General features: G+C 45.5%; 1 long non-coding RNA gene and 1 other non-coding gene across 2 annotated transcripts in view; one reads left to right on the top strand and one right to left on the bottom strand.

Moving 5' to 3' along the window:
• Positions 1-25693, bottom strand: part of LOC125758476 (uncharacterized) — a 151926-nt gene extending 126233 nt beyond the window's left edge. The window contains exon 1 of the long non-coding RNA XR_007416113.1: positions 25649-25693. This is a non-coding gene — a long non-coding RNA (uncharacterized LOC125758476). The remainder of the gene's footprint in view (positions 1-25648) is intronic.
• Trnas-acu (transfer RNA serine (anticodon ACU)) lies at positions 873-954 on the top strand. Its single transcript has one exon. It is a non-coding gene; the product is annotated as a tRNA-Ser (tRNA).
• Positions 25694-27634: the final 1941 nt, after the last annotated feature.

Below are 27634 nucleotides of genomic sequence, written 5' to 3'. Positions count from 1 at the left end.
GGCAGTGCGAAACGCAGACGTGAATCCCCGGCCTCCTCCAGAGCATTTTATTGAAAGTGTACAATATTTGATGACTGCATACCAATCACAAAATGATAAGCAGAGTGGTTCCCCTGCTTGGATGAATTGGTTGGCCTGAAACGTCTGCCTATTTAACTCCCATGTGCTGAAAGTTGGGGCAGCACTTTTATATGTGCCACTGCAGTATATTTTTAGATGCGAAGCATCTTATGGCGGAGTTCAATCCGGTGGTGGTGGTGGTGCGCGGCGTGATCACCCTTACTGCGCATGCGCATAACCCTCTCCACACACCTCCTCCCCACTGCCCTCTCCCCTTCCCATCTCCGCTCCCCATCTCCTGCGCAACGTCGCGATGAGTGCCAGCGCATGCGCGTCCCCTCCCCTCTCTCTCCCCTCTCCCATGCTCCCCCCCCCCCCTCGCGCGCCTGTCGACCGCGTTCCCCGCTCGCCCTGTGAGAATTAAGGGCCAGGCTAGAGGGAAGACACGACGCGCGTAGCGTTCCTCTTCGCGTTCCACGACGCGAGGTCGGTAGCATGCCCAACGAACGCCAACGAAACGCGATCGTGCAAGTGCTTCGGCTTCGCATCGCCTCATGGTCTTCTTTAGCGGGAGATGGTATAATTTTTATATGTTGATTTCTAGTTCGTTTGCTAAGCAGGCAATAAAGAAAAAAAAGAGTGAGGTGGCCGAGTGCTTGAGGCGATGGACTACTAATCCGTTGGGCTCTGCCCACGTGGGTTTGAGTTCCACCCTCGTCATTCATTTTGCTTAATTTTTCCTGATATGTTTTGTTATTTAGTCTCCTAGATGTACAAATGCCTGACTACATGCGAAAACGTATGGAAGTACCGGTGAGGTGGCTGAGCGGTTGAGGCGATGGACTACTAATCCATTGGGCTCTACCCGCGTGGGTTCGAGTCCCACCCTCGTCGTTCATTTTGCATAATTATCCTGATAGGTTTTCTTAATAAATCGCTTAGATGCACAAGTGCCTGACTACATGCCAGAACTAAATTGTTGAAAGTCTGCGCCCTGTGCGTTACGTCGTCTCTTCTTGTGTCCGCGTCCTTTATGCGCAACGTTTCGTATACCCACTAATGGCAAACCAACAGGCCCAAATTGCAACCTTGGTTCAGGAATAACTCCCCCCTTTGTGCGAATTGTTGCGACTGAAGCATTTATATTGAAATGCTGCTCTGGAGACTGCACGTAGCCATGGCTGTCGAAGAGCGTGTCGCGTTAAAGAGATCAAGAAAATGTTTGTTGCCATTGAAAAAAATAGACAGGCCCTCGATGAAGTGCAGGATGCGCCTTGGGGATATATCTAGCGTATATCTCTGATGTCGATCGCCGCTTACGCAGCGGAATTGTCTCTAAGAGGCTGTTTGCCACATGCTCGCGCCTCCCGGAAGCTTTTGCGGTTGACATACAATTGTCTGACTACATGCCAAAGTTACTTGAAATTGAAACGTTCATTTCGCGACGCGCAAGTGAAAGGACGTGTTATCATGTGCTACGTTGGGACGGTGACAGTGGCTGTGCCAAGCCGCGGAAATGGGATGGATGGTACTTCTTTTGAAGATTACCAAGTGGAACGTTCCATCGCGATTGCCTACTGGTTTGTGTGTTTTCGATGTGGTTTTTCTACACGCTGTCTTAAAAGCTCGACCGTTCCGCGCGGAGGATTTACGTGACCTGTTGATCCTCCTGAGATTGCTTCCTGAGGTCGTTGCCCTAGGAGCGTTCCAGATGAATCGTGTGTGGTTGGCGACATTTAAAATTGCGTAAGTCACGGAAAAACTTTTGTCTCTCGGTGATTTCAAGATAAAGGAGCAACGCCGTCTTGTGGTGGACTCGGGAAGTCCGGGCGTTCGCGTCAAGCATTTTTTCCTGCTATACAACCTGTTGATAACGAGGAAGTTTGTGCGGCACTAAGCCCGTGTGGAAAAGTGGCAGAAGTTATCTGAGAGTGGTGGCGCAAACGAGCTTGTGCCATATTGCGTGGAATAGCTTTTTTTGTTGTTGATTGAGTAATGAATTTGCGTACAACTGTTGCGTAACGTGAGTGAGTGAGTCTTGCTGTGCCCGTCTATTCGTCACAAGACAATGATCACTACGGAAACAGCTTGCCTTGCGTATTGCCGCTATTAATATCATGGGCTTATCAGGACGTAGGAAGCAATACCAACTGCAAGGGCTTAGCATTAATAAAGATTTGGACATTGCTGAAATGCTGGAACCGAAGAATGAAAGGAAGGAGAGACGGGCAGAATGGCAGAGCTTTTCATGTCGCGCTATTTTCTTTGCGCGTCTCATGCTGCTAGAAGAGCTGGCGGTTGTGCGCTCTTTATTGGGAAAAGCTTAGGCATAATAGATGAGTGCTACAACGGATTGCATGGGGGCCGTAATTGTGCGTGATGTAATGTTTTGCTTAGTGAGTTGGCGCAGGCACGTAGGCAAGGAGGGGGGAGGGGCAGAGGCCCCCCCCCCCCGAAATTCGTTCAGCCTTCTATATTACCGGGAAACTTTTTTAGGGGCGAAGCTCCTAAAGCCGTGGGTCTGTACATGCATGTATTTCGTGGTACGTGACCGCCTAGTTCTATGAAGTGCACTTGCGAGCAACCCACTACGCTATAAATCATAATTTTAGGGGCGAAGTGCATTTGCGAGGAACCCACTACGCTATAAATCATCATAATTTTAAGTGCACATGCGAGGAACCCACTACGCTCTACTTCCTAAAGCCGTGGATCTGTACATGCATGTCTTTCGTGGTACGTGACCGCCTAGTTCTATGAAGTGCACTTGCGAGTCTTACGAGTTGCGAGTTCTATGAAGTGAACTTGCGAGTCTTACGTCTTTCTTTATGATGTAATGGGCGAACTTACACGGGAGAGTTACGGTTTTACCGATGATCTCCCCTCTCGGGCTTCGCCCCACTCATCATCATTCATTCCGTGAATATGGCGTGATTTTTTTTTCTTTTTGCCATGGGACGACTTTCTTTCGAACAATTAGGCCTTGGGCCCTCCCCCGAAAAAAAAAAAATCCTGGCTACGTGCCTGAGTTGGCGGATTATTTGCCTGCACGTGTTGAATGGTATGAATGAACGAAATGTATTCTCTTAGGATCGTATAAGGGTTGAAGGGGCATTGTTATAGTGGATGACTTCAACTGCGTATGTAACGTCGAGGATTGAAAGCGGGGGCCACCTAGTTATGACGCTAGTTCCAAGTTTCACTCTAGAAGTGCAGAAGAGTGATAACTAGCAGATTTGGGTTATGTATTTGCAAAGACTGGTGTTTCTAAATTTACACACTACCAGCCAACCACGCGAGGTTAGACCGCATTTATCAATTTGCAGAAATATTATCAGATTGCAGTGACATTACAGTGCATATGATGTCTCAAGTGTGTCATTTAGTAAACACAGAGTAGTTCAAGTTTCGAGGCGACCCAAGAAATCTTCAAGGTTTAACTAGAAGCTATGGAAACTTAACTCTAAGTTTCTTGAAGATCAATTATTCGTTAGCAAAGTAAAGGAGGATATGAAGGCATGCCACGAAACACCTAATACGAGTTATGCTGAAGCGTGGTAATGTTCTAAGGAACCAATCCAGTTAGATGCCATCGAGAGATCGTGCACCCTAAGACAGAAAGAAAAAATAAAAGACAAGTAGCTTCAAGCTCAGATTTTCTTTTGAGCACGGAAAGCAGCAATCCCGGTAGTTTAGCGGCAGCAGTGCGGCACGAAAGAGCTGAAATGGAACGCTATGACGTTGAAAAATTCAAAGGAGCCATTTTCGCGCACGCGCAGCGAAAGCTCTGGCGTGGCGAGGTAACCACGAAGCGGTCAATTTCTGACGAGAAGTGTCTTGCTGCACTAAGCGAGATAAATGCCACAACATGTCAGAATCATGCCACTTGGGAGAAAGAAACTGTTGCGCGTGCTTTATCAAGAATATTACGAAGTAATATCCGTTTGCGAATCGTTCAATGAGGATTTCTTCAAGCAAGTCCCTAGGCTAGACGAAGTCGAGGGAGGGAAGTTGGAGACCCCCACTATAGTGTTGTGGAAATAGGACAAGCAGTCGACAAATTGAGCAAAAGAATATCGCCAGGCCGAAATGGTCTTACAGCAACCTCTTATAATATTTTCGAGCAAGAAATGGCTGGTATCTTGCAGGACGTAATAAAAGCGGCGTATGATAAGCAGCTGCTACCACCTTTTTTTCCCCCAATACTATCGTACTGTACCAATCCTAAAGGCGAGCTACCCTGAAACATTACCCGCACGAACGTATCACCTGATCCAGCCTGATGAACAAGGGCTACAAGATTTTTGCGAAGCTACAAACAAGTAGGCTGCAAAATACAGTGCGACAACTGGTAGGACCCCAAAGAAGTGGGGGATAAAGGGCATAGCAAGGGTGGATCTTTGGCCTTGTTGGTGCGACATATGCATAACGTTAAGCGCAGTACTGAATTGACGAGGACGGGACAGGGAGTGAGTCACTCCCTGTGTGTGTGTCACTCCCTGTCCGGTCCTCGTCAATTCAGTACTGCGCTTAACGTTATGGATAAAGGGCAGACCGCAGACCTGTAAACGTATTCGTGCTGCAAGGACAATCGTCGAATACTGTGACGCCTTCTCAAAAAAAGTAGCCATGGTACAGCTCGAAAAGCTTTCTACACATTGTCGCATGAAATTCTGCATCTAGTCTGGGAACACGCCAATTCATGTTTCATAGTATTAGAAGGCGTAAGTATGTGCTCCCGTAACGCCTCCACTCAAATTGTGGTCAATGAAACACTGATCCTGTATAATGGCATCATGACTGGTGTAAAATAAAGGTTTGCTCTTTCACCTCTTCTTCTGCAGTACTTTTAGAGCGGTTTTGTCTAAGCGAGATCTGAAATGATATCAGAGGATTTTGGATAGACACAGCGAAATAAAGGCCTTGGCGTACGCGGACAGTATTGCCATTTTCTGTAAATATAAGCCCAGTGTTATCAAGGCGGTTGAAGTGACCACAACGTTTTGTAAGATGACAGGTAGCGCTATAAATTAGGACAAGTCTCTGGAAATATGGCATGGAAGCTGGGAGGATACTCCAATGGTCTTTGGAAAGGTGACGTGGTCCATGACACGAACGAAATACCAAAGAGTACCACCAAGTCATTACAGACATGAAGGAATATTGGTAGCAAGGAATCGAATAACAGAGCTGAGCTAGTTGGTAAGTATTCAAGTTAAAGAGACAGGGCGTGCAAACACGGACACAAGAGAGAACTCAAGACGCCACAAACGCTGACTATCAACTGAAAAGGCGCACAACGGCGGAAGAGAAAGAAGGTACGAAAACTTATCTGCGCATGCCCAAGCAATAGGCGAACCTATCAATCCGGCACGCGTGGTGGTCTACGTGAGAGATAACTATTCAGACACTTGATTTCTTCTTTGTGCAGGCTAATCGATGGTTGGCTCACGCATGCGCTACCGCTATTATCGATATGCCAGGCCTCAACCATTAAACGCGTTTCTTCATTCCTGTGCCCGTACAAAATCACACATTCATCGAAATTTGGCGTGCGCTTACACTCTCGAGAATGTAAAAATAGATTAGATGGTGAGCCTCCGGTTAGCGATATCTTATCTTCCATTAATCTCCGGTTAACACAGCGACCCGTTTGCCGTACGTAGAAGCGGCCGCAGCTAAACGGAATTTTATGCGCCACGCACGTACGGCAATCAGTAAAGAGAAACTGAGGGTGAAACTTCGGAAGCTTCAACCATGTAAGAGGAAGATTTTTTTCTATTTTACCGCCAAATAACTTACTTGTCCTTGGAGGAGCTGTCGTAGATGATAGTCACTGCAAAACCCTAGCCTTGGGTCCAAAATATTGATTTAAAGGGACACTAAAGAGGAAGAATGAATCGGTTTAGATCGATAAACTGTGCTCTAAGAACTCTAATGTCGTTAATTTCGCCATCATAGGTTTATTAATAGAGGAGAAAATCAAGTTCAAAGTTTCATTTTTAAATTTCGCACCAAAATCTCCCCGCTTGACGTAACGAATTTCAAAGTGTATTCATCGTATTTTGGCGCCATCGGCTCAACAAAATTGCCCCAAAATTGGTATGTTAAGTCTATGGCCCCCTCAGAGGACAATGTACTTCATTTTTACCGATTAGGAACTACGTAGTCCCTAGTAGGCACCGTCAAAACATCTGACGTCCCGGCGAATGGTGCGGAAACTCCAAGGTGGCGTCGCCACCCACATTTTGTTTTTGCGCGTTTTCTCGCTTACTAAGCGTCTTCTCGCAGCAAGCGTGGTGTTTTTGGTGTCGTGAAAGAGGACTTTACTAATATGAGAAAAATCGTTTTGCTCTTTAGTGTCCCTTTAAACCTAATCTAAAACCAACAGACGTCTTAAGCCTGCCGCGCAGTATCACTAGACGAGCCGCGGAAGAAGAGCGCTCGCATTGCATTTCAGACTGCATTGCTATACTATCATGGGATCTAATAAGCAACTTAGCATTCCAGATCCTATTCATCCTTTGGTTAAGTATTGTGGGAAGAAGAAGCTCAGGCCTGTAATTTCAGATAAGGGGAGGTATTTCGTAATTATGCCAGACGGGATGTTCTCAGAAAAAGCGTTAACCGCCATAAAGAACAATTTTAGGACGGCAAAACTTAAACCATCGGTAGTTAGGCAACCTTGCTGTTGATCTTTTGTTAAGACATAATCTTGAGAGAATAGCGTGTAATGTCAAGAAGGCAGAATCGCTCACTTTAGAATTGTTTTTTTTTTTAGCGAAAGCACATAAGAACAAGATTCCTTTTCGAGCTATTGTTTCTGAAAAAGGCATCTGGCAAATCGCTGTTTCTAGTTACTTGCAGAACTGCTTAACCTTACTGAGTTTCTCATACCCTTTTCGCATGGGTAATTCTCAGGTGCTAGTTCAGCTCCTCTCAAAGGAGAACCGTGGTGGTTGTAAAGCTTTTAGCATGGTTATCGAAAACCTTTATTACTCCTTGCCGCACGAAGGGTTATTTAAATGTGTTTAAGATTGTATTTATGAACAAGTGCAGGAAATGGTTTTCACTGATAAGTGTGGTGTGTCTACGGAGGCTTTTCTAGAAATCTTTTCCACGTATTTGAAGTCGATGTTGTTAGATTGGAAGAAGGAATTTATTAGCTGAAATCAGGACTTTTCATTGGCTCTAAGGTTGCTCCGATTTTTAGTGATTTATACCTTAGCAAGATCGACAAACGTTTAGAGGACGGCTTAGGTATTGCTAAGGTTTTTCCGTACGTGGACGATTACTTGATTTTCTGTAGTGGTGGTGACTTTGAATCGGTGGTTACATCAGTGAGCGAACAATTTGACTTAAACGTAAGAGGGCTTAACTTCACGAAAGAATTGCCTCAGAATGATGGAATAAAATTTTTAGACATTTCCTTAACGTTTCAGGAGAACCAGGTCTGCTGACAATATTCTCCTAGATGTTCAAAACCGCTGTTAAACTTCTCGTCGAAACATTCCAAGATTGTAAAAAATGGTTTAGCCATGTCACTCCTTAAGTCTTCTCTCGCTAAATCATGTGAACACAAAATGAGTGCCAGCTTTAAAGCACAGGTTACGCGTCTTTTAGCTGTACGTTATCCTCACGTGGCAGTGGCCACTGTCGCTGAACGCTTGAAGAAATCCATTTTGTCAAGTCCAAGCATGGTTGCAGAAAGCAATAGGAAAAAGCGTGTCGTCGGTATTCCTTATAATCAGTGCGTATCTCATAGGCTAAAGAAAGTAGGGGGTAGATACGGCGTTAATGTTGTTTTTACGGCTGCCAATAAGCTAGGTAAGATGTGTGCCGCACTACGGAGAAAGAATGAGCGGGTGATAGACAAGAAGCGGACTGATATTTGTTTTGTGAAACATACCAACAAATTTACTGATTGCCGTACGTGTGTGGGGTATAAGATTCCGTTTAGCTGAGGCCGCTTTTACGTAGGGCAAACGGGTCGCTGTGTTAATCAGAGATTAATGGACCATAAGAGATCGCTAACGGGAGGCTCACAATCTAATTTGTCTTTACATTGTCGAGAGTGTAAGTGCACGCCAAAATTCGACGAATGCGCGATTTTGTACCAGTTCAGGAATGAAGAAACGCGTTTAATGGTTGAGGCCTGGTATATAGAGGGTGTATTTTTAGCAAAACTGAAAGTTGGGCTAGTTGGTGGTACATAATGGGCAAAAACAGCGCTCAGACGGACGGGACGAAGAAAAGGATAAACAGAACAAGGGCTGTTCTCAAATGTGATTTATTGGCATGTGCACATTATTTATACACAAACGATAAGCATAAAAGCATGCGCGGAGGAGCTGGCAAGGGACCATAACTAGGGAAAATAGAAAAGGCTTTTATACCGTGAAGAGAGTGCGCAGGAGCGACAAAATATCAAACAAACATACCACTGATTAGGTTACTTCTTTTTCTTGTAAAGAAACCGATGTTTGGCTGACGCAGAACTCTCCTGAAGTCTTTTTTTAATGTAGAAAGATTCCACAAGTTTCCGTGTCATTTGATCACTGTGTCTAAAGAGCACTGTCGTATCGCTGAACAATGGCTTGCACCCACACGTGTTACAATGCGAAGGCAGGTTGGCATACGTGCAGGACTCGAAGGTTCCGGATTGTTCTTTTAGCCGTACATAGAGGCAGCGCCCCGTTTGCCCTATGTACACTTTTTTACAGGTTAAGGGTATTTTGTACACTATCCCTTGTGCACAGGGCATTGCTGCGTCCCTGTGTTTCACACCACATTTAATTTGGCGAGACCTCAATTTATCATGGTTTTTGTTCACTATTGGGCACAGTTTTCCTAACTTATTTTTGGCTGAAAATAGTACCTGAACATCGTAACGTGACGCCACATTTTTTAACCCATGTGCCATTCTGTGCTTGTAGGGCATGGTGGCACACGTTTTTTGGCCGCTCTTTTCTTACAATTTTTTCTCCCTTCTTAATCTGACGCACCAGTCCTTCGCAGACGGAAGTGATTACAGCGGTCGGGAAACCCGCTGCCTGAAGGCGACCCACCTGTTCAGAAAAGCTTTTTTCCCCCCGGTGCCTACACGACTTCCTAATCGCGGCGCCGGGGCTCGACGTAGCGATGCCCTTCTTCACTATTTTCGAATGCCCGACTTATAATTAAGGAGTCGTCTTACAGATCTGGGGTTATACGCCCAACAAGGGTGGTTGTTAGAAAAGGTTATCTTTAGGTCTAGGAACTGTATTGCGTGTTGTGAAGGTTTTTCCGTGCTGAACTTAAGCCCCATTCCAGTGTTTCGAAAGACCTCCAGAATCTTATCAACATTCAGGGACGCTTCATATTTGGACACTACAATTAAGTAATCATCCACGTATCGGGCGACATCAACAACATTCCCTTCAAGCTTCTCTGCTAGGCTTGAGTCGACTTTTCCTAGAAAAATGTCGCTCAGTACCGGTTCCGCCTGGACCCAATGCATACCCCGGCTTTTACAGCGAAAGCTGTTATGAGATCATTTCTCCGGCCGTTTTTGGCGCCGTAGTTGTCCGCCGCCGCTGTCGCCGCTGCCGCCGCTGCCGCCGCCGCCGCCGCCGCCGCCGCCGCCGCCGCTGCCGCCGCTGCCGCCGCCGCCGCCGCCGCCGCCGCCGCCGCTGGTGTCCGTAACCAGTATCGCTCGAAATAAGAAAAAAAAACTAAATAAGAAAAAAATTCCAGGATGGAACGAGGTTCGAACCCGGGCCCTCTGCGTGGGAGCCCAATATTCAACCTCTGAGCCATGCCGGTGCTTGAAACTGCTTTGCAAAAAGGTCCTATACAGGCTTCATGTCGGGAAGGAACCACATTAGCATATGCAATATAGCGTGGTAGAAGATTAAAATAAGCACCAAGCGTCGCACAACGCGAATTCTGTAACCAGGCGTCAAACAATTGCGAATTGCGCAACGAGTAGGTTGTTGAATGCTTCCAACCCATTACAAAAGGGCTCTGCCATAATTCTTCATCGTCATCAGGCGCAGAATCAACAAAGTGCGCATAATCCCTTACATGCGTTTTGCAGGTACCAACGCTCTCTCTAGAATGACGAAAAATGGCACAGTGCCTGCTGCCCTACTTCTAAAAAATTACAATTATTTATAGCGTAGCGGGTTCCTCGCAAGTGCACTTGTATTGGTTGCCAAGGAAGCCCATAAGCGCATGATCCACTTCCTCGGGGTCTCAGTAAGATTGCAATGATTTATAGCGTAGTGGGTTCCTCGCAAGTGCACTTGTATTGGTTGCCAAGGAAGCCCATAAGCGCATGATCCATTACCTCGGGGTCTCAATAAAGTTCTTCGCCCCCCCCCCCTTCCCTGTCTCTCTTCCACGTCAACGTATACAGCATGACGGGAGAGGGAAATAGCGACCGGGCGTCACCCAATGCAAATTGCATAACTGGTGGGCCGTTTAAAGATTCCAACAAATTACAAAGGGCTGAGCCATAATTCTTCATCGTCATCAGTCGTCACGTCAACAAAGTGCACATAATGCCTTACAGACGTGTAGCTGGTGCCTCGCTTCTCCATAGAGTGACGAATAATGGCTTAGTGGGTGCTTCCCAACTTCACAAAAATTTTGATTTGTGGCGTAGTGGGTACCTTTCTAGTGTACTTGTATTGTAGCCCCAAGAGAGCTTAACGGGCTCTAGAAACGCCGCTCTTCCAGCTTTCGCTGTGACTGTGCTGCGGTTTCAGCGCAGGCCTGGCGTTTTTTGGACCATCGTTTTCCCTTCCCACACAATGAAGGTCGATTGCAAATAAAACATTAATAACGTATCCACGTTCAAACGACACTCACTTTGGAATTTTCGCTCACCGTTGTTCTCTGTAATGCATTCCTTCACGCAATTCAGTAGCTCCCGCTGTGGAAGGGAATAATACAAATCTACAACATCAACACTGAATACAGTACATCCGTCAAACTTTCCACGGCGTAAATCTTCAACAATTACTTCCGAGTTCCTTCATACCCAGGAATTCGGGACATCGCTTTTAGTTCACTTTTTTTCACACCACGTGGCGTACGGACCTTCAACGTTCAAAATTCGCGCGATGACGCTTGCCGTAGTCGCGCGAATCGAGAAAACCACAATACATAAAAAAAAGCACGACGACGATATCCGCTACAAGCAGCGAGCGCGAACCTAAATCGACGACTGATAACCGCAGCGCATGCAACGAGCGGCCGGTTGGGCTGCTCGACCATGAATCAGCAGTTCTGTTGCAATGAAAGGAGGCTTACGTGTCGCTTGGCTGCGCTTGATAACGACGAGCTCTCGAAAGAGCGTGCTGCCCTTCTTCGCATCCCCTGCCTCTTCAATATATTTCGTCCGATTATATTGTTGTTGGCTCCCACGGGTTTCTTAAAAGTTCTAAAGCAAGAACGTCCTTTAGCACTGCTGTTTTTGTAGTGCGAAAAAACCTAACTTCCAGAAAATAATACAAGCTTGTGAGGCGGTGATGACGATCGCGGGTTTCAAAATGTGTAGACAGACGCTTGCCGTCCCTAATTTCAATTGGTCTCAATTTATGAATTCAATATTTTGCGCTTTTACAAGACGTCTTGCCGTGTTATATTCGCTGCCCACAGTCATTTTTCTTTAAAGCTCAATTACCAGCAGAGGTAAAGCAACAATACCTTTGCAAGCACAATATCGTTCAATGATCTTCTTAAAAAGAATCATTTTAATAAAGTCACCTTAGTTTCAACAGCGCCCCTAACAAGCTCTCGCGGCTATGCGCCCGTGTGTCTGAGAAAAACAATAAGGCCGCCTGTGACATACAGCATGTAAAACCGTATTTCCCATGCGTAATTGGGGTGGTTTACGAAATACCCCTCAGCTGTGGTAGGACATACATCGGCCACACTGGTCGATGTTTAAATATCCGATTAATGGAACATGAAGCCTCCCTTAACAATGTATCTGGTTTACACTTGCCTTCGCACTGCAAGTCCTGCGCATGCGCGCCCAGGTTTTTCGAAAGCAGGGTGCTTGGGAAAATTCGAAACCAGGTGGCCTGTGAATTGTTGGAGGCTTTTTGCATAAATAAGAAGGGTGCCCAATGTGTTAGTGTGCCTTCCCTGAATTTATATCGCAACGAATTGCAATTTTTAGACAAGTCTTGATAACTCAAAGTAGGTTGTCATTCTGTTACCGTGATTGTCAATGTGACTCGCCCATGCGCGTGAAGCTACCTGGAATGCAATGTTCTTTCCAATAAAACAGTTTTTAGTTTGGCACCAGTCCTGTCATTTCTTGTCCTCGTTCCTTTGTGCCTCCAAATTTCTGTCAGACCATGCACCAACTAGCCCAAGAACGCGTTTTAGTCGATAACTAAAGACGCCGGAAATCACCGACTTCATTATGCTCATGACATGCTACCCAGGCCGCGTTTTCCTCTCCGCTAAGTGTTGGTGAAAGAGGGATGAAACAGATTAGACTGATATAAAGTATCGTGAAACCCGCCTTCTTGTTTGACTGCCTATGCTGATCTGCAACCCTTCAGGGTGGTCTAGTGAATAAGGTGCTCAACTACTGACCCGCAGGTCGCGGGATCGAATACCGGCCAATGGGAGCTTAACTGAAGCCACGTGCTGCAGTCAATGACGCTGAAATCAGTGTGCTGCAGTGCGCGACTCACATCTCGCAGAAAGTGTGACCCCCCTCTTGAAGGCATGGCCTACTTTTTGATTATTTTCATACTTAGTAGACACGATATTCGCCTGCTAAGTGACGGACCGAATTGTCAGAATCTTATATGATGAAATTCTTCGGTTTCCTCGCATTACTCATTGCCATCGTCTCAATCGTACAGTAATGCCAATAAACACTAGAGGGTGCTAAGTAATATCATTAATTAAGAGGGCAGTGTTGTATGGCTTGTGATTTTCGAAGCTCCTAGTGACCCGGTGAGCTTGGAAGCGTGGGCTCGTGCCATGCTAAGGAAAGATCGAAAGCGCACGCCTCGTGACTACGTTTGCGAGAAGAACTTCTCGTAGACAAGGCCTATCATTCGTATAAAGAAAACGCACTGGGCCCCTTATGCATTAGACTAAGACGACTCGAAGGTGAAAGTTTTCTTCTTGTCGTCATTCGATGTGTCTGTTCTGACCCACCCCCGTGCAAAAGCTTTCTGCACCTAACGTGGTTTTGCACTGCCTCTGTGATTGGCCAACCGATCACAGAGGCAGTGTAATGTGACAATGTCATGTGATGAAGTCACGTTATGTGACGTCATCATGCCGTCATAATTACGTGATCTTGGGAATGTGTGACGTCATAATAACGTCCCATCGTGATGTCATCACGTGATGATTTTTTGTTGACGCCGCCAACACTATGGAAGCAATTGGCTGATAAAGTGTGGCGCTGCTGAGTAGCGAGGTCGCGTGTTCTATTCCCTGCCACGGCGGTCGTATTCCGGCGGGGACGAAATGCAAGAACACATGCTTACTTAGGTCTGTTAGATGCACGTTCTAGACCCCCGGGTGTTTAAACCTATCACAGAATCTCCCACTGCGGCTTGGCGATAATGACAATGGGGTTATGGCACGTAAAGACCCTTAAAGTATTATTGTTTACGTAGGCCGCTTGGGGGCAACAAAAATAATGCATGAAAAGCAACCTCGTACACACGCGTCATCATTAATGCGGGAGTGTCACGCACAGAGGTCTGCCTAAATTAATATTCTGCATGTTCCATCACAAGCATCTGCTTATCAATAATTCGGAAGTATCCATGTGAATGCGCACATGGATACTTCGGAATTACGCATGCTCTTGCCGCAGGATAAAAAAAAATCGAGATATAAAGGGAGAAGGCTATGATATTCCTCTAGTCATGCTTGCTTTATTCGCTAGGCCATCTTCTGCGCATCTGAAAAGCTACAGCGCAGTGTGTCCGTATTTTGGCGGTGTCTGTATTTTGGCGGTGTACAAGTAAAGAAATGGCTCCTCCTGGTCTCTGTATATATATATTTTTTGCAGTGAGATTGCAAGTTGTGATATCCACAACCCGACTAGACGCTTAATACGAGTGCGGTTTAAACCGATGCACCGTGGAGAAAACAATAAAACAGGTTGAATATAAATGCTTCAAGCTTTCATTTGTGGTAATTCAATTTACATAAACCAACACTCTACCAGTTTCACGCCTTAGTAATACTACTACTACTACTACTACTACTACTACTAATTATTATTATTATTATTATTATTATTATTATTATTATTATTATATTATTATTATTATTATTATTATTATTATTATTATTATAACAATATTAATAATAATAATAATTGTTATTATTATCAGTAGTAGTAGTACTAGTGGCGTTTAATGTCCCAAAACCACGATATGATTATGTGGGACGCCGTATTGGAGTGCTGCAGAATTATTGACCACTTAGGGTTCTTTAACGTGCACCTAAATCTAAGATTTCTTCCAGTATTTTTATATACGGTTCGTCGACGCCCTGATTCCGTTGTGCCTGAATGACTGCTGCCATCTCGACCGAATCAAATCCCTTCTCGTAATCTCTGACGGCTATATATAGGGGTCGGTTATATTCCGCGCATTTCTCTATCACTTGATTGATCGTGTGAATCTGTTTATTGTCGAGTAGCCTGTACGGAATCTTGCTATATTTTTAAATCGCTTGTAGACAACGGACAGTAAGCAGATCGGCATGTAATATTTCAAGCCCTTGACGTTGTCTTTGTTATGAATTAAGGTGATTTTAAAATTATTCCAAGATTCTCGTACCTTCATCGTCAAGAGACACCTTCTATACATGGTGGCCAGTTTTTCTAAAACAATCTGTCCACCGTCTTTCAACAGATCTGATGTTACCTGATCCTAACCAGCGGCAATTGCCTCTTTGCGTTCCCTCTAAGGATTTCTTTACTTCCCATGTCATTACTGGTGGGTTGTCCGATTCCTCTGGCCTACTAATATACTTCTTACGTTATCGTCCTCGTTGTCCTGGCTACTGTACAGATATTTGTAAAGCTCATCAGCTATTTTAACTTTCCTATCCATATTGACAGTGACTTTGCCTTCCTCATCCCTTAGTGCATACGTCCGGTTTTTGCCTGTGCGCAGTTTCCTCTTGACCCCTTTGAGGCTTCGTCCGTTCTAGAGATGACCGATAAAAGGATGGGACGAAGTCAGTCACGTGCGAGTCACGTTTGAGACCCCAGCCCTGCAGCAAAAATTAAATAAAACGATACAACGTGGCTTCCTAGATGAAGTCCAGGAGCGGTCTATAGAATTCGCGCATCCACTTGGAATCAACGTCCATCGGCATTGTCGACGAGCGCAAGGTGAGGCTGTGATATTTACAGAGTACTCGAGAGACTGATTAGACCGCGTGCTCGTCGCTCGCACCGCATATACATGTATATAAAAAATAAGATTCTAGCGCCCTTCGTTGATACTAACTGCAGTTGTTGCATTTTAGAAACGCTGGTTGTACTTTCACGTGTTTGCTTTGTTTGCTCGCAGGTGAATGCATGCTGTAGATATGTGTAGTCGTGCGCAAGATGAGTCTCTAACACTGAAATTATCTTTGAAATACGCCATAACGGCTAAACGCAGTGAGCAAGCGCAAAAGTGTTCATGACACCAAATGCTGAGGCGGAAAATTCTATGGCATTTCAATACGACACATTCGCATTAGTACCTTCCAAGTATTCATACACTAAACATGAATTCGGTGTTCCGCTCACATTATTGACAAACGAACGTCGTGACGGCATCGGCACGCGATAACGCACATATCGATTAACTGCTACGTCCGATATACATACGCTCGGTAATACCTACACTGACTGTGTTATTCCTTTCACATTTCATGCGTAGATATACAGGCAGATGCGTTTGGATAAGTGTAGTCTTTTACGATGTAAGAATATTCAACAAGCCGCGACGTGTACCTTCCTTTCGTTTCGTGCTCCCACTGCACCAACGAGCCGCGGGCGACCGAACGGCCGGCTCGCTCGATGTATGTACAAACTTTTCCCATAGTGCGCCACGCTCCCGCGGGGCTTTCTGGGAATGCTTGAAAAGGTTCATTAGCAAGAGAATCTCGCAATTTTTTCACCGTCTCTCTTTAGACTATCATCTGATGCTTTGCAATCATATGCCTCAATTTATTTTTATCAATCTGCACTTAATTATTAATTTCCTAAAACTATCAGTAGATTTAATTACTCCTTTAAATTGCAGAAGGGTGTCTTGAAGGGTCAGTTGGTAGATGTTACTGCGTTTCAAACAGCGCAAAAACGGGGCGAAGGCTTAGGAACAAACAACAGAAGCGCTGTTCCTTTGTTCGTTAGCCTTCCTGCCGTTTTCGCGCGGTTTTGAGTGCAGTAACATGTAGCAACTGGTCCTTGAAGACACCCTTCTGCATATTGTTTCCCTTACATCAGGCTCTTTTGCACCCAGTGTTTTGCATAACTCATCAATGTGCGAGCGCTTGTGTTATTTCTTCCTTAGCCTTCGTCCAATTTTCGAGCCGTTTTCAACGCAGTACTCCTTTAAATCGTTATCTCTCGTAAACATTTCTCTTGACATTTGTCGGTGATAGATGGTATCTATATTAAACGAATAATTATAATTGTTTACGAATTAATGATATTTATGACTGCTAATAATGAATGATATTCTACTACTTCCCACCACTGTACTGTAACTGCATACATTGAGATCTATAGCTGCATAGATTACATACTATCTATCTATTTTACTGATGTCCTACACTGACAGCTTTCACCCCTAAATTGAACATATGTTGAATTCATTGTCACCATTCATTAGCAATGCACTGTGTACCAAGGTGCGAATGTAGATCAACATTAGTAAGATACTCTTACCGTGAATTCTGCATAGCTGACCTAATTTTAAAAAATTTGCGCAGCTTGCACTGAGTCGCGCGCCCCGCCACGGTGGTCTAGTGGTTATGGCACTCGACTGCTGACCCGAAGGTTGCGGGATCGAATCCCGGCCGCGGCGGCTGCATTTTCGATGGAGGCGAAAATGTTTGAGCTTCGTGTACTTAGATTTAGGTGCACGTTAAAGAACCCCAGGTGGTCGAAATTTCCGGAGCCCTCCACTACGGCGTCTCTCATAATCATATCGTGGTTTTGGGACGTTAAACCTCAGGTATTATTATTGCACTGAGTCGCGCAAACCTTGGCTAGAGCAGAGCTGGTCGGCACTTCGCTGGTCTTGGCTTGACTAGACACACGCGCCTTCACACGGCGATGCACGAAGTGTTCACGGGGTCACATTGGTAATCGCGAGTATAGACTAGGCGTTGATCGGGTTCGATTGGGTATCGCTCGGCAGTCACAACACCAAATAGGTTAATTAGCTTAGTCAGATTAATTGGAATAATTAGCATAATAGGTCTAATTTGCACATTTGGAACGTGGTCTAGCTTAACCTGCATCCCTAGTAAAGCTATCATTAATTATATATTGATTAGCTTAATTACGCTAATGAGCTTAATTAGTATAATCTACATACTCGAGGCTTCATCTCGACGAGCTTTCACCACAAGTCAATCTAGACCTAATGAGTTAATTAACGTAATTAATGCTAATTAGACTCATTGATAATTAATATATCGGTATCACTCGGCATCTCTTGCCGAGCTTGGCATGACTACGCAGACTAGAATCTCAACTCAGATTAATTAGGGTTAATTAGCCTTCTGGCTGTATTATGCTTGGCTAATTAGTCTTCATCGTGCTCAACTAAACTTAATTACAATTGGCTATGATTAACATGGCTTAACTAGGCACAGCTATGCTGAGTGCGCCGGCATAATGATGATTGTGTTTTGTCTACATCGCGAGTAGTACAAAGCGTGGGCATAACTCTGCTGTAAAAAATATTAATATTATTTACGCTCCAGAGCCCCTAAATGCCAATTAGCACACATTCCAAGTGTATTCAGCCTCTTCCTATATGCTTTCATTTGATGCATTACTATGTTGTCGACCTATTAATTTATTGACCATATACCCGCACTTGGCAACTGCCTACAACGATCACTAATAAACTATAATCGTCATCTTTAATTGCTAGGTTCCATAGATTTTCCCCAAATTATCCCTGATTACTAATTATCGATTACTATCACTAAAGATAATTGCATGTTACTATCTATCTCGGATGTTAATTTCATACATTGAATACCCTATATATATCATGTACATATCCTTATATACTGAAAGATTTCTATTATAACCTTAAAATTGGTGAATTCATTACAAGTGATTACTTATATGGTCAGGGTGCAAATGTGCATAATGTTGCTAAGTAAATCTCACTCAGTGTGAATTCTTGGGGGTCATTGTCAACTCTGTTAATTTTTCATTGTAATTAAGCTAAAAGAGCCCTAATCACTAATTAGCAAGCTAAGATTCTTATATCTTTGATCCTCTTCGTCTCCACTTCCATGTGATACATTACAACGCAATCCTCGGATTAGTTGATTCTTATTGACCCCTTTTCTATTTACTTCAAGGTGTAAGTATTAATAATGACAGAGTACAATCACCATATCTCTTATACCTTTGATTACTAATTAGCTATAACAGTATCTACTGCTAGCTACTTGCATGCGACAGCCATCTAATATTAATGGCTTGCATTGCAATACTATATCTAAATATATATATATAATATACATGTCCTTCTATACTAACCGCTTTCACCAATAAGTTTTAAGTAAATTGTTAAATTCATTAGTACCCTTGATTACTTACATGCAGTGGAGCAAAATTCGTATCCGTATCAATATATCTTGTCAATTCTTACTTACTTTGAATTACGAGGAGCTATTCTCATTTTTTACCATCTGCTCTAATTAACCTAAGACTTCTCATTGCTAATTAACAACTTAAGACCTCCACAGTATTCATACCCTCCATATCGTTAGCAGCTTCAAGAAAAACAAGGTTATATAAAAACACTGACATTTTCACCTGTTTTAGGGCAACCGTAAACACTATGAAGCGTATGCACCCCTATAAGGCGGTTTCGCTGCAATGCACCTTAGACAAAAGTTCCCGTCGAACCTCAGAAACTTCGCCGACATCCGCCAAACTTCACAGGTACGAATATTGAATCATCGAGATTAGGTCCCTTCAGTGATTTAAGCAGGTGAGGGCGCATTGTTTTTACATAAATTTTTAAATTATCTCCTACGGAGTTACACATAGCACATAAAAGTGGCTCTCGAACCCAGGAAGTTAATGGGAATAAAGCAAAACTTCTCGCACTGTGGCATAATGACTCCCATATTATATGAACGAAGTGATTTAAGCGTACATTGAAGCGTTACACAACAATAAATGTTCAAAGGTCGGTTCCCATTAAGTGACGGTGCCACTTAGCAGCCAACACAACAGATGGCGCTAGTTGTCGATGTTCCGCAGAGCCGTCGATGGGGAGAGTCTGGCGAATGGGCGGGGCAGTGACGTCGCGGCGCGGCGATGACGCTGTTCACGTCACCGCCACGCCTCCGCTCCGGCGGCGTCCGCCATATATAGTCTTTCCGCGCGACGGGCGCACGGCTGAGGCTATGTACGCGCTGTTCATTCGTGAAATCTAGCGCTCCTAAACAAATTGCGAAAGCGAAATTTTGCAAGAACATTGTTATACAAGTTTAATGAAGAATATGGAGTGAATTAGACGTGTCCAAATCATCGTGAAACCGAGTTGTGCACGCCGATTCGAGTCCGCACTGTGCCTTTAGAGCGGTTAGGCGTCTGTTCCTGCGTTGTTCGGCATCGCCGTTGGCGTAGTCGGCGTAACCGATAGAGCGAACGAGGACGAAAGACAGCGAACGTGGATTCTGTCGATATCACGAGCCACTGGCCTCTAACATCGCTTTCTTCCTCCGTCATGCGTGCTGGCCCTTCGGTCGGAGCTCGTGCGCATGCAGGGCTGGTGGGTGCGCTGCTACTGTCTTGCTTCTCGTGACGGGGATGTTGATGCATGACGCCTGCAATGCACAGAGTGGCGTGCGTAGCACTCGAGCACTGGCAGTTTCTGTGGCAATATGTAACGAATGTTCCAATGCGCATAGCCAGGAATTCACAGTTCGCGTTACCTCAACACAAAGCTGCGCTCAGAGTTCGTATGACGGAGTATCGTGATCATCGGTGACTTTTCGAGCTATGGAGACCTTTGGGATTGCGTCTATCTTGGTTTTTTGAAATGCGAAGCATTTCTTAGCGAACATCTGCGACTTTGAGCATATTTATCTGTCTATCTACTATCTAGCCGGCTAGGACTTTGTGCTCTCCTGGCCGTTTCGTTCATGGGGTGTATGCCAAAATTGGTATGGCATAATGTGACTGTATGACAAACATAATTGACTGGTCATAACATGAAAATCATGACATGCATGTCATGTACAGCATGATTTACATGCCACAGTCTTGGTGCTCTTGCGGCCGTTTCGTTAATTTGATATATACCAAAATTGGTATGGCTTGACAAGAGTGTATGGCGAACATAAATAGCAGGAGTTATTATGAAAATCACGACACGCGTGCCATGTACAGCATGACTTACGTGCCACGCTCATGGTGCGCTGGCGGACGTTTCGCTAGCTTGATATACACCAAAATTGGTATTGCGTGACATGACTGTATGACGAACATAAATAAAGGGAGTTAATACGAAAATCATGACAAAAAATCATGACACGCGTGTCATGTACAGCATGACTTACGTGCCACGCTCATGGTGCGATGGCGGCCGTTCCGCCAGATTGATATACACAAAAATTGGTGTTGCGTGATGTGACCCTGTGACGAGCATATATAACAGGTGTGATTTTTGGAACATGTCACGTGATAAGTGTTACGTGAGAATCATTGCGTACCACGCCGGAAAAGTCTGTGCACGTGTTCTGGCAGCAAAGCAGAAGATAAAGAAGAGGACGGATTGCGTGCCGGTTCATGATGATGACAATTTTTATTCGCCACTAACGGGGATTCTCCAAGCTTAAACAGCTCTGCTTTTAAAAGAAACAGATACCAGCGCACGTAATTGTATTAAGGCCACAAAAGCGCAAAAGCGGGCGTACACAAGCGGCTTGGGGATCTCGAGCCCTAAAATTCCCTCTCAGAGAATTTTAGTGGCGGGACCCCAAAGTGCCTTGCGTAGGTAAGCCCCTTACGTTTCTTTGTATAGTCATGGGTGCGGCTGAGAGTACAAGGGAACGTAAGAGGGTGAATAAGGAAGCGGCTTGGAGTCCCCGGCATTAAACCTCTCTAGTAAGAGAGAAAAACTCGCAGGGTTCCTTATGCATTCGCCTAAGACCACTCGAAGGCGAAAGCCGTCTTCCTTTTCTTCAGTTGATGTATTGTTCCTCACGCCTCCCCCCCTCCCCTTGAAAGCTTTGTGACTTAACATTGTTTTGCACTGCCTCCAAGATCGGAGGCACTGCAAGCTTTCTACACCACATCTGGTCATGGGCTGACGTCATCGTGTGAAGTCACGTTATTCGGCGTCATGATGACGTCACAATCTTTGGTCGTATGGTCACGTCATTACGTGATGATTTTTTACATCCCTCATGTTGACGCCGCCGACGCGGGACGCCGACGCCGCGGACGCCGGCGGTCAATTTTCGCGTTTGCTGTGGCATCTAAGGTTTTCGTCAGAGCAGGTGCAGGGCCCCCAGTAGGCGCGTGTTAAATGAAAACAGTACCTCGTTTGGCTAGTCTGATAGCGGACATCCTGTTGGTTTACTTTTTTTCTGCTCAACTTCTTCGCGCTCTATACTTCCTAATCACGAAATTTCATCGAGCACATAAGGGCCCCTTGCTATAATGGAAGAGCTTCCTGCACGAGCACAGACATCGTGCACTATACGTGCATGACTAAAAAGCGCAAGGCACATTCGCTTAGCAGAGGCACAGATTAATTTACATGCGCGAATTAAACGTGAAACTGGTAGCATGTACACAAGCGGCAACACAGCGGTAAATGACACCATAGGCTGACAGCCACAGAAACGCAGACCACATAACGCACAGCACATGCCAAGTAACCGCCGCAGCTGACGCGCGGCGGCACTAACCTGCGATATCGAAATAAATCTTCCCCTCACAACATCACGGTAACATCCCAAGCTCGTGCTCAGAACGCGCGATAAATTACGTAAACGCAACACATCACGCTTGACACTTATAGCGCGATCGCTGCAAAATTTCAGTCTGCCCAAGCGATCGAAACGCGAACCATAAAACTCCTTTTTTTTTCAGCGTGACAAAATTATTTTTAAAGTTTGTGCGCCTGAAAGGGCCCCATTGCACAACCAATAATAAGATTGTGTTAATGGTACGCTGTTTATAATACCAGCAATATTCAAGCTAAATACTCAAGTACGTATCTCGCATAGCACGGAGCAGTCGGTCGGGGTGCATTTGCTGCGTTTGATGTTTCTGATCTAAAGGCGTCGTCGCTTCTTTTCCATCGGAAGCCTAAAAAGGCGGAAACCCTGCGCGCTGCTGTTTGAACAGCCAACCGCGCAACAGCAGCAACAGCAGCCCATCTCAAGCAACAAATTCACGCTTGAATGCGAGGAGCAGTCGCCATGAATACGCGCGGCTTCGCACAAGAGTTTCTTAACCTACGCGCGCTCCTCAGCGATGTGCGGCGCGCCAGCGTCTCTCCATCGCGGCAGCGCCGGACTCCGCGCCGCGCTGTCGCCACTGCCGCCCGCCGCCGCCGGCGAGGAGAGAGGGTTTACGTCACGAGAAGAGGGCGGCGCTGGGGCGGAGCTCGGAGAGCGGCGAGATGAAACAATCGCCAAACTCTCCCGAAGGGTATATATGGCTCTGATGTCCCGAATTCCTGGACATGTGTTATGAAGGGATCTTGCACTACTGATTTTTCTAGTTGTTTCTGCAGAAAGGTTGAATCAACTACCTGCCACGTGCCATTCTCAGAGACGATAGTGCGAAAAGGCTGCTCCGGTTTGTGGGTCTTTATCGAGAAGAACGGTTCCAAGCATAACCACTGAGCTTTCGCTACACTTCTCGACAGGCGTTCCAGGATCAATTCCTGCAAAAATTCCTTTGCTCTTTCCTGAACCTTTTTTGACTCTCCTGTCGCTAACCGGAAGTTTTTCGTCAATGCTGCAGAGGCCTTCTCGGAAAACTGTCCCTCGGTCAAGAGCACAAAAAAACCCTTCCTTTTCCGCTGGATACACAGAACAGCGCTTGTTCTGTGCATCCTTTTCTTCGTCCCGTCCGTCTGCGCGCTGTTTTTGCCCATTATGTTTTTTTTAGACAATACAGATTTTTTATAAAAATTCTATGACAGTCCGGCTCCTGTCGTTTTCGCACATGGACTCTGTCAAGGCGGAAATACTTTTCCGCAGCAAAAAGGAGGCTGACGCGACTAATTAACAAAAAATCGTTAATTATCTCTTTAATTATTGACTTGGGGGCAGGTGCTTATATCACAAAGTTGTAGTGCGTGCCAATTTATTGTATATATCTTTTTCAGAAATCACAAAAGTTGCACGTAGTTCGAGATATTCATAATCGAAATTCAAGGGCAAAATCGAAACTGATCGCACCCGGCGCGCACGAAGCGCGGCAGAACACTGGAATGACACGTGACAGGGAAGTGATGAAAGCTGAATGAAGGCGCGCCAAAGCAGAATCTGGTCAGAAAAATCGGCAAGCATTCTGAAATACACTAGTAGACAGCTTAATGTTTGCGTGCGATGGGTGGTGCCTATATGTTTCTTTCTTCAACTATAAAGAGTCGCGAAAAAACGCCAGGCCTGCGCTGAAACCGCAGCACAGTCACAGCGAAAGCTGGAAGAGCGGCGTTTCTAGAGCCCGTTAAGCTCTCTTGGGGCTACAATACAAGTACACTAGAAAGGTACCCACTACGTCATAAATCACAATTTTTGTGAAGTTGGGAAGCACCTACTAAGCCATTATTCGTCATTCTGCGGAGAAGCGAGGCACCAGCTCTGTAAGGCATTATGTGCACTTTGTTGACGCGACGACTGATGACGATGAAGAATTATGGCTCAGCCCTTTGTAATGGGTTGGAATCTTTAAACGGCCCACCAGTTATGTAATTTGCATTGAGTGACGCCCGGTCGCTATTTCCCTCTCCCGTCATGCTGTATAACATACGTTGACGTGGGAAAGAGACGGGGGGGGTGGGGCGCGAAGAAGTTTACTGAGACCCCGAGGAAATGGATCATGCGCTAATGGGCTTCCTTGACAACCAATACAAGTGCACTTGCGAGGAACCCACTGCGCTATAAATCATTGTAATTTTACTGAGACCCCGAAGAAGTGGATCATGCGCTTATCGGCTTCCTTGGCAACCAATACAAGTGCACTTGCGAGGGACCCACTACGCTATAAATCATTGTAATTTTTGAGAAGTAGGGCAGCAGGCACTGTGCCATTTTTCGTCATTCTACGGAGAGCGTTGGTACCGGCTAAACCCATGTAAGGCATTATGCGCACTTTGTTGATGCTGTGGCTGATGACGATGAAGAATTATGGCAGAAGCCTTTGTAATGGGTTGGAAGCTTTCAACAACCTACTCGTTGCGCAATTCGCATTGTGTGACGCCTGCTTACAGAATTCGCATTGTGCGACACTTGGTGCTTATTTTACTCTTCTACCACGCTATATTGCATATGCTAATGTGGTTCCTTCCCGACATGAAGCCTGTATAGGACCTTTTTGCAAAGCAGTTTCAAGCACCGGCATGGCTCAGAGGTTGAATACTGGGCTCCCACGCAGAGGGCCCAGGTTCGAACCTCGTTCCATCCTGGAATTTTTTTCTTATTTAGTTTTTTTTCTTATTTCGAGCGATACTGGTTACGGACACCGGCGGCGGCGGCGGCGGCGGACAACTACGGCGCCAAAAACGGCCGGTGAAATGATCTCATAACAGCTTTCGCTGTAAAACTATTTTGCCTCTCTGGAAGAAGCGCCGCAGTGGCCGCCCCTGAGTTTTATGCTTCCCAGAAAAAGAGGTTGATATTGCGGCTTTCTTGTGCACAGTTCGAAAGAAGCAGATAAGCACCAAACACTACGCGCAAAAGCAAAGCAATGCGAGGGCATAGGCGAGATGACTTTGCAGCTTTTCACGGAAACATACGGCCGCGGCGCGCCGTCATTCGAAGTTCGTCACTCCCTTGTGACGGGTAGTTCCGGTCTGCATGACGTAGCAGAACAGGCGCGCTTCGTGCGCGCCGGGCACGATCAGTTTCGATTTCGATCTTGAAATTCGACGATGAATATCTCGAACTACTTGCAACTTTAGTAATAATAATAATATCTGGGGTTTAACGTCCCAAAGCCACGATATGATTGAGAGACGCCGTAGTGGAGGGCTCCGGAAATTTCGACCACCTGGGGTTCTTTAACGTGCACCTAACTCTAAGTACACGGGCCTCAAACATTTTCGCCTCCCTCGAAAATGCAGCCGCCGCGGCCGGGATTCGATCCCGCGACCTTCGGGTCAGCAGCCGAGCGCCATAACCACTAGACCACCGTGGCGGGGCTACTTGCAACTTTCGTGATTTCTAAAAAATAGGTATGCCGTGAATTGGCACGCACTACAACTTTGTAATATAAACACCTGCCTTCAAGTCAATAATTAAAAAGTTAATTAAGAAGTTTTTGTCAATTGGTCGCAACAGTGCCATTTTAACGGCGGCAAAGTATTTCCGCCTCGACGTGGAGTTAGGGTGCGCAAACGGCAGGAGCCTTACTGTCATAGGATTTTTATAAAAAATCTGTATCGTCTAAAACAAAACTGTTTCACTGCAAGGGCGAAGCAATGAATGCGATAGCAACAAATTGTAGTGTTATACGAAGTGAGGCTGGCAGCTAACTGTTTTTTATCCGATCTCGCGTAACAACAAAACGCTGGTGTAAGAGAATACGGCCGCTCCAGGGAGAGATGCTCTCCGCATAGTTACTTCGCCTTGAGAGCGCAGCACGTAGAAAGGTATACGAGCTGCCCGCTGTGATGGCTGTCGATCGCGTGCGCGCCAGCGATCGCTACCGCGCCCTTAGATTCGAAGTTCAAAGTTGCTGCTCGCGCGACACCCCCCCCTCGCGTCTTTTCATGGTCGTTAAAGATGGGCGGGGCGTTTCCTGCCTGCTTCGACGGCAGGCCTCCCGAGCGGGGTGATGCTATCGCATGCACCCTCCGAGCGACGGAAATGGGCCGGCTCGTTTGATATCTGCTTCGGCCGCGTCCGTCGCTCCGCTTTGTATGTATTTATTCCTTTTATTTCTCTCTATTTTCGCTTCCTCTTTCTTCTATCGCTTTCTTTCTGTCTCTCTTTTTTACGTGTTCGTTTTCGTTTGACACTCGCACCTTTTGTACACGGTAGTGAAGCTTGCCCAAATCCTGCGGCGCATACCCGCCTGAGGCGTTCAGACAGTCGGACCCAGAGATATTAGTCGGATATATGAATGCGCACATGAAGGATCTAGACGCATATACATGATTACAACGACTCACTTATCTGGATCTGTGAGAGGGATGGAACAATCTTGTAGTAATTACCAGAGAGAATAGGTGGCATGGAAAGATAACATGGCAATGCGATTACAAGGAGTCGCCTTTTGTTCTCAGAAACGGTTCACGAACGAATAGACCAAATGACGGTCGATGAACACGGAAAATATAGCTCGGGTAGATCGGAATCAAAGACTTACAACCTTATACTTTGGGAGAAATACCGGAGCCATACACGAGTAATCGCACCAGTATACTTGCAGCTGAACGAAGGGCAAACAGCAGAGATCACAAAATACACCGAGAAAGCAATGGAGGCATCTCCTGAGCAGGCTGGGATTACGAGGAAACGGAAAAAGGTCGTGCAGGAGGAGATAAGAGAAGTAGAGGTAAAGAATAGTTGCTGTTGAAACGGAAAACCACGCAAACACAGGAATAAAGATATGAAGCAAGCTATAGGTGAGCTCTCAACAAAGCGCCCAGGGATCACAGATGAGCTAAAAAGTTGGGGATTACAGGAAGAAGCGGTGCTTCTTAGATGGAACAAGTCCCACTAGAAGAAAACAGTAGCAAGTGAGCTAACGCAAGAAAAAATGAAAAATACCCAAGAGAACGGTGAGTGTAGCGAATTCGCAGAAGGGATAGCGACGAACGAAAAAAGATTCTGGAACAATGTAAGAGCACCAGGATTAGTGCCTACGAATTCGCAACATTTTGTAAGAGATAAACAGGATAAAATCTTCGAAGGAGACGACGCACAGCGTTCCATGAACGGCGTTATGAGCGATAACATCTGTAATAAAAAAAGCGTAGTCTATACTTAACCAGATCCCTCAACAAGGAAATTTGAGGGCTCAGCGTTTAAGATTAATCGAGAACTTGTACTGGAATAAAACAGAATTGCATATCCCTAACGACATGGAAACAACAATAAATGAAATCACGAATGGTCTCATAGGGAGCAAAGT

Source organism: Rhipicephalus sanguineus, chromosome 1 (assembly GCF_013339695.2).
Source record: "Rhipicephalus sanguineus isolate Rsan-2018 chromosome 1, BIME_Rsan_1.4, whole genome shotgun sequence".
Taxonomy (NCBI): Eukaryota; Metazoa; Arthropoda; class Arachnida; order Ixodida; family Ixodidae; genus Rhipicephalus; species Rhipicephalus sanguineus.
This window is presented reverse-complemented; position numbering and strand designations above follow the sequence as displayed.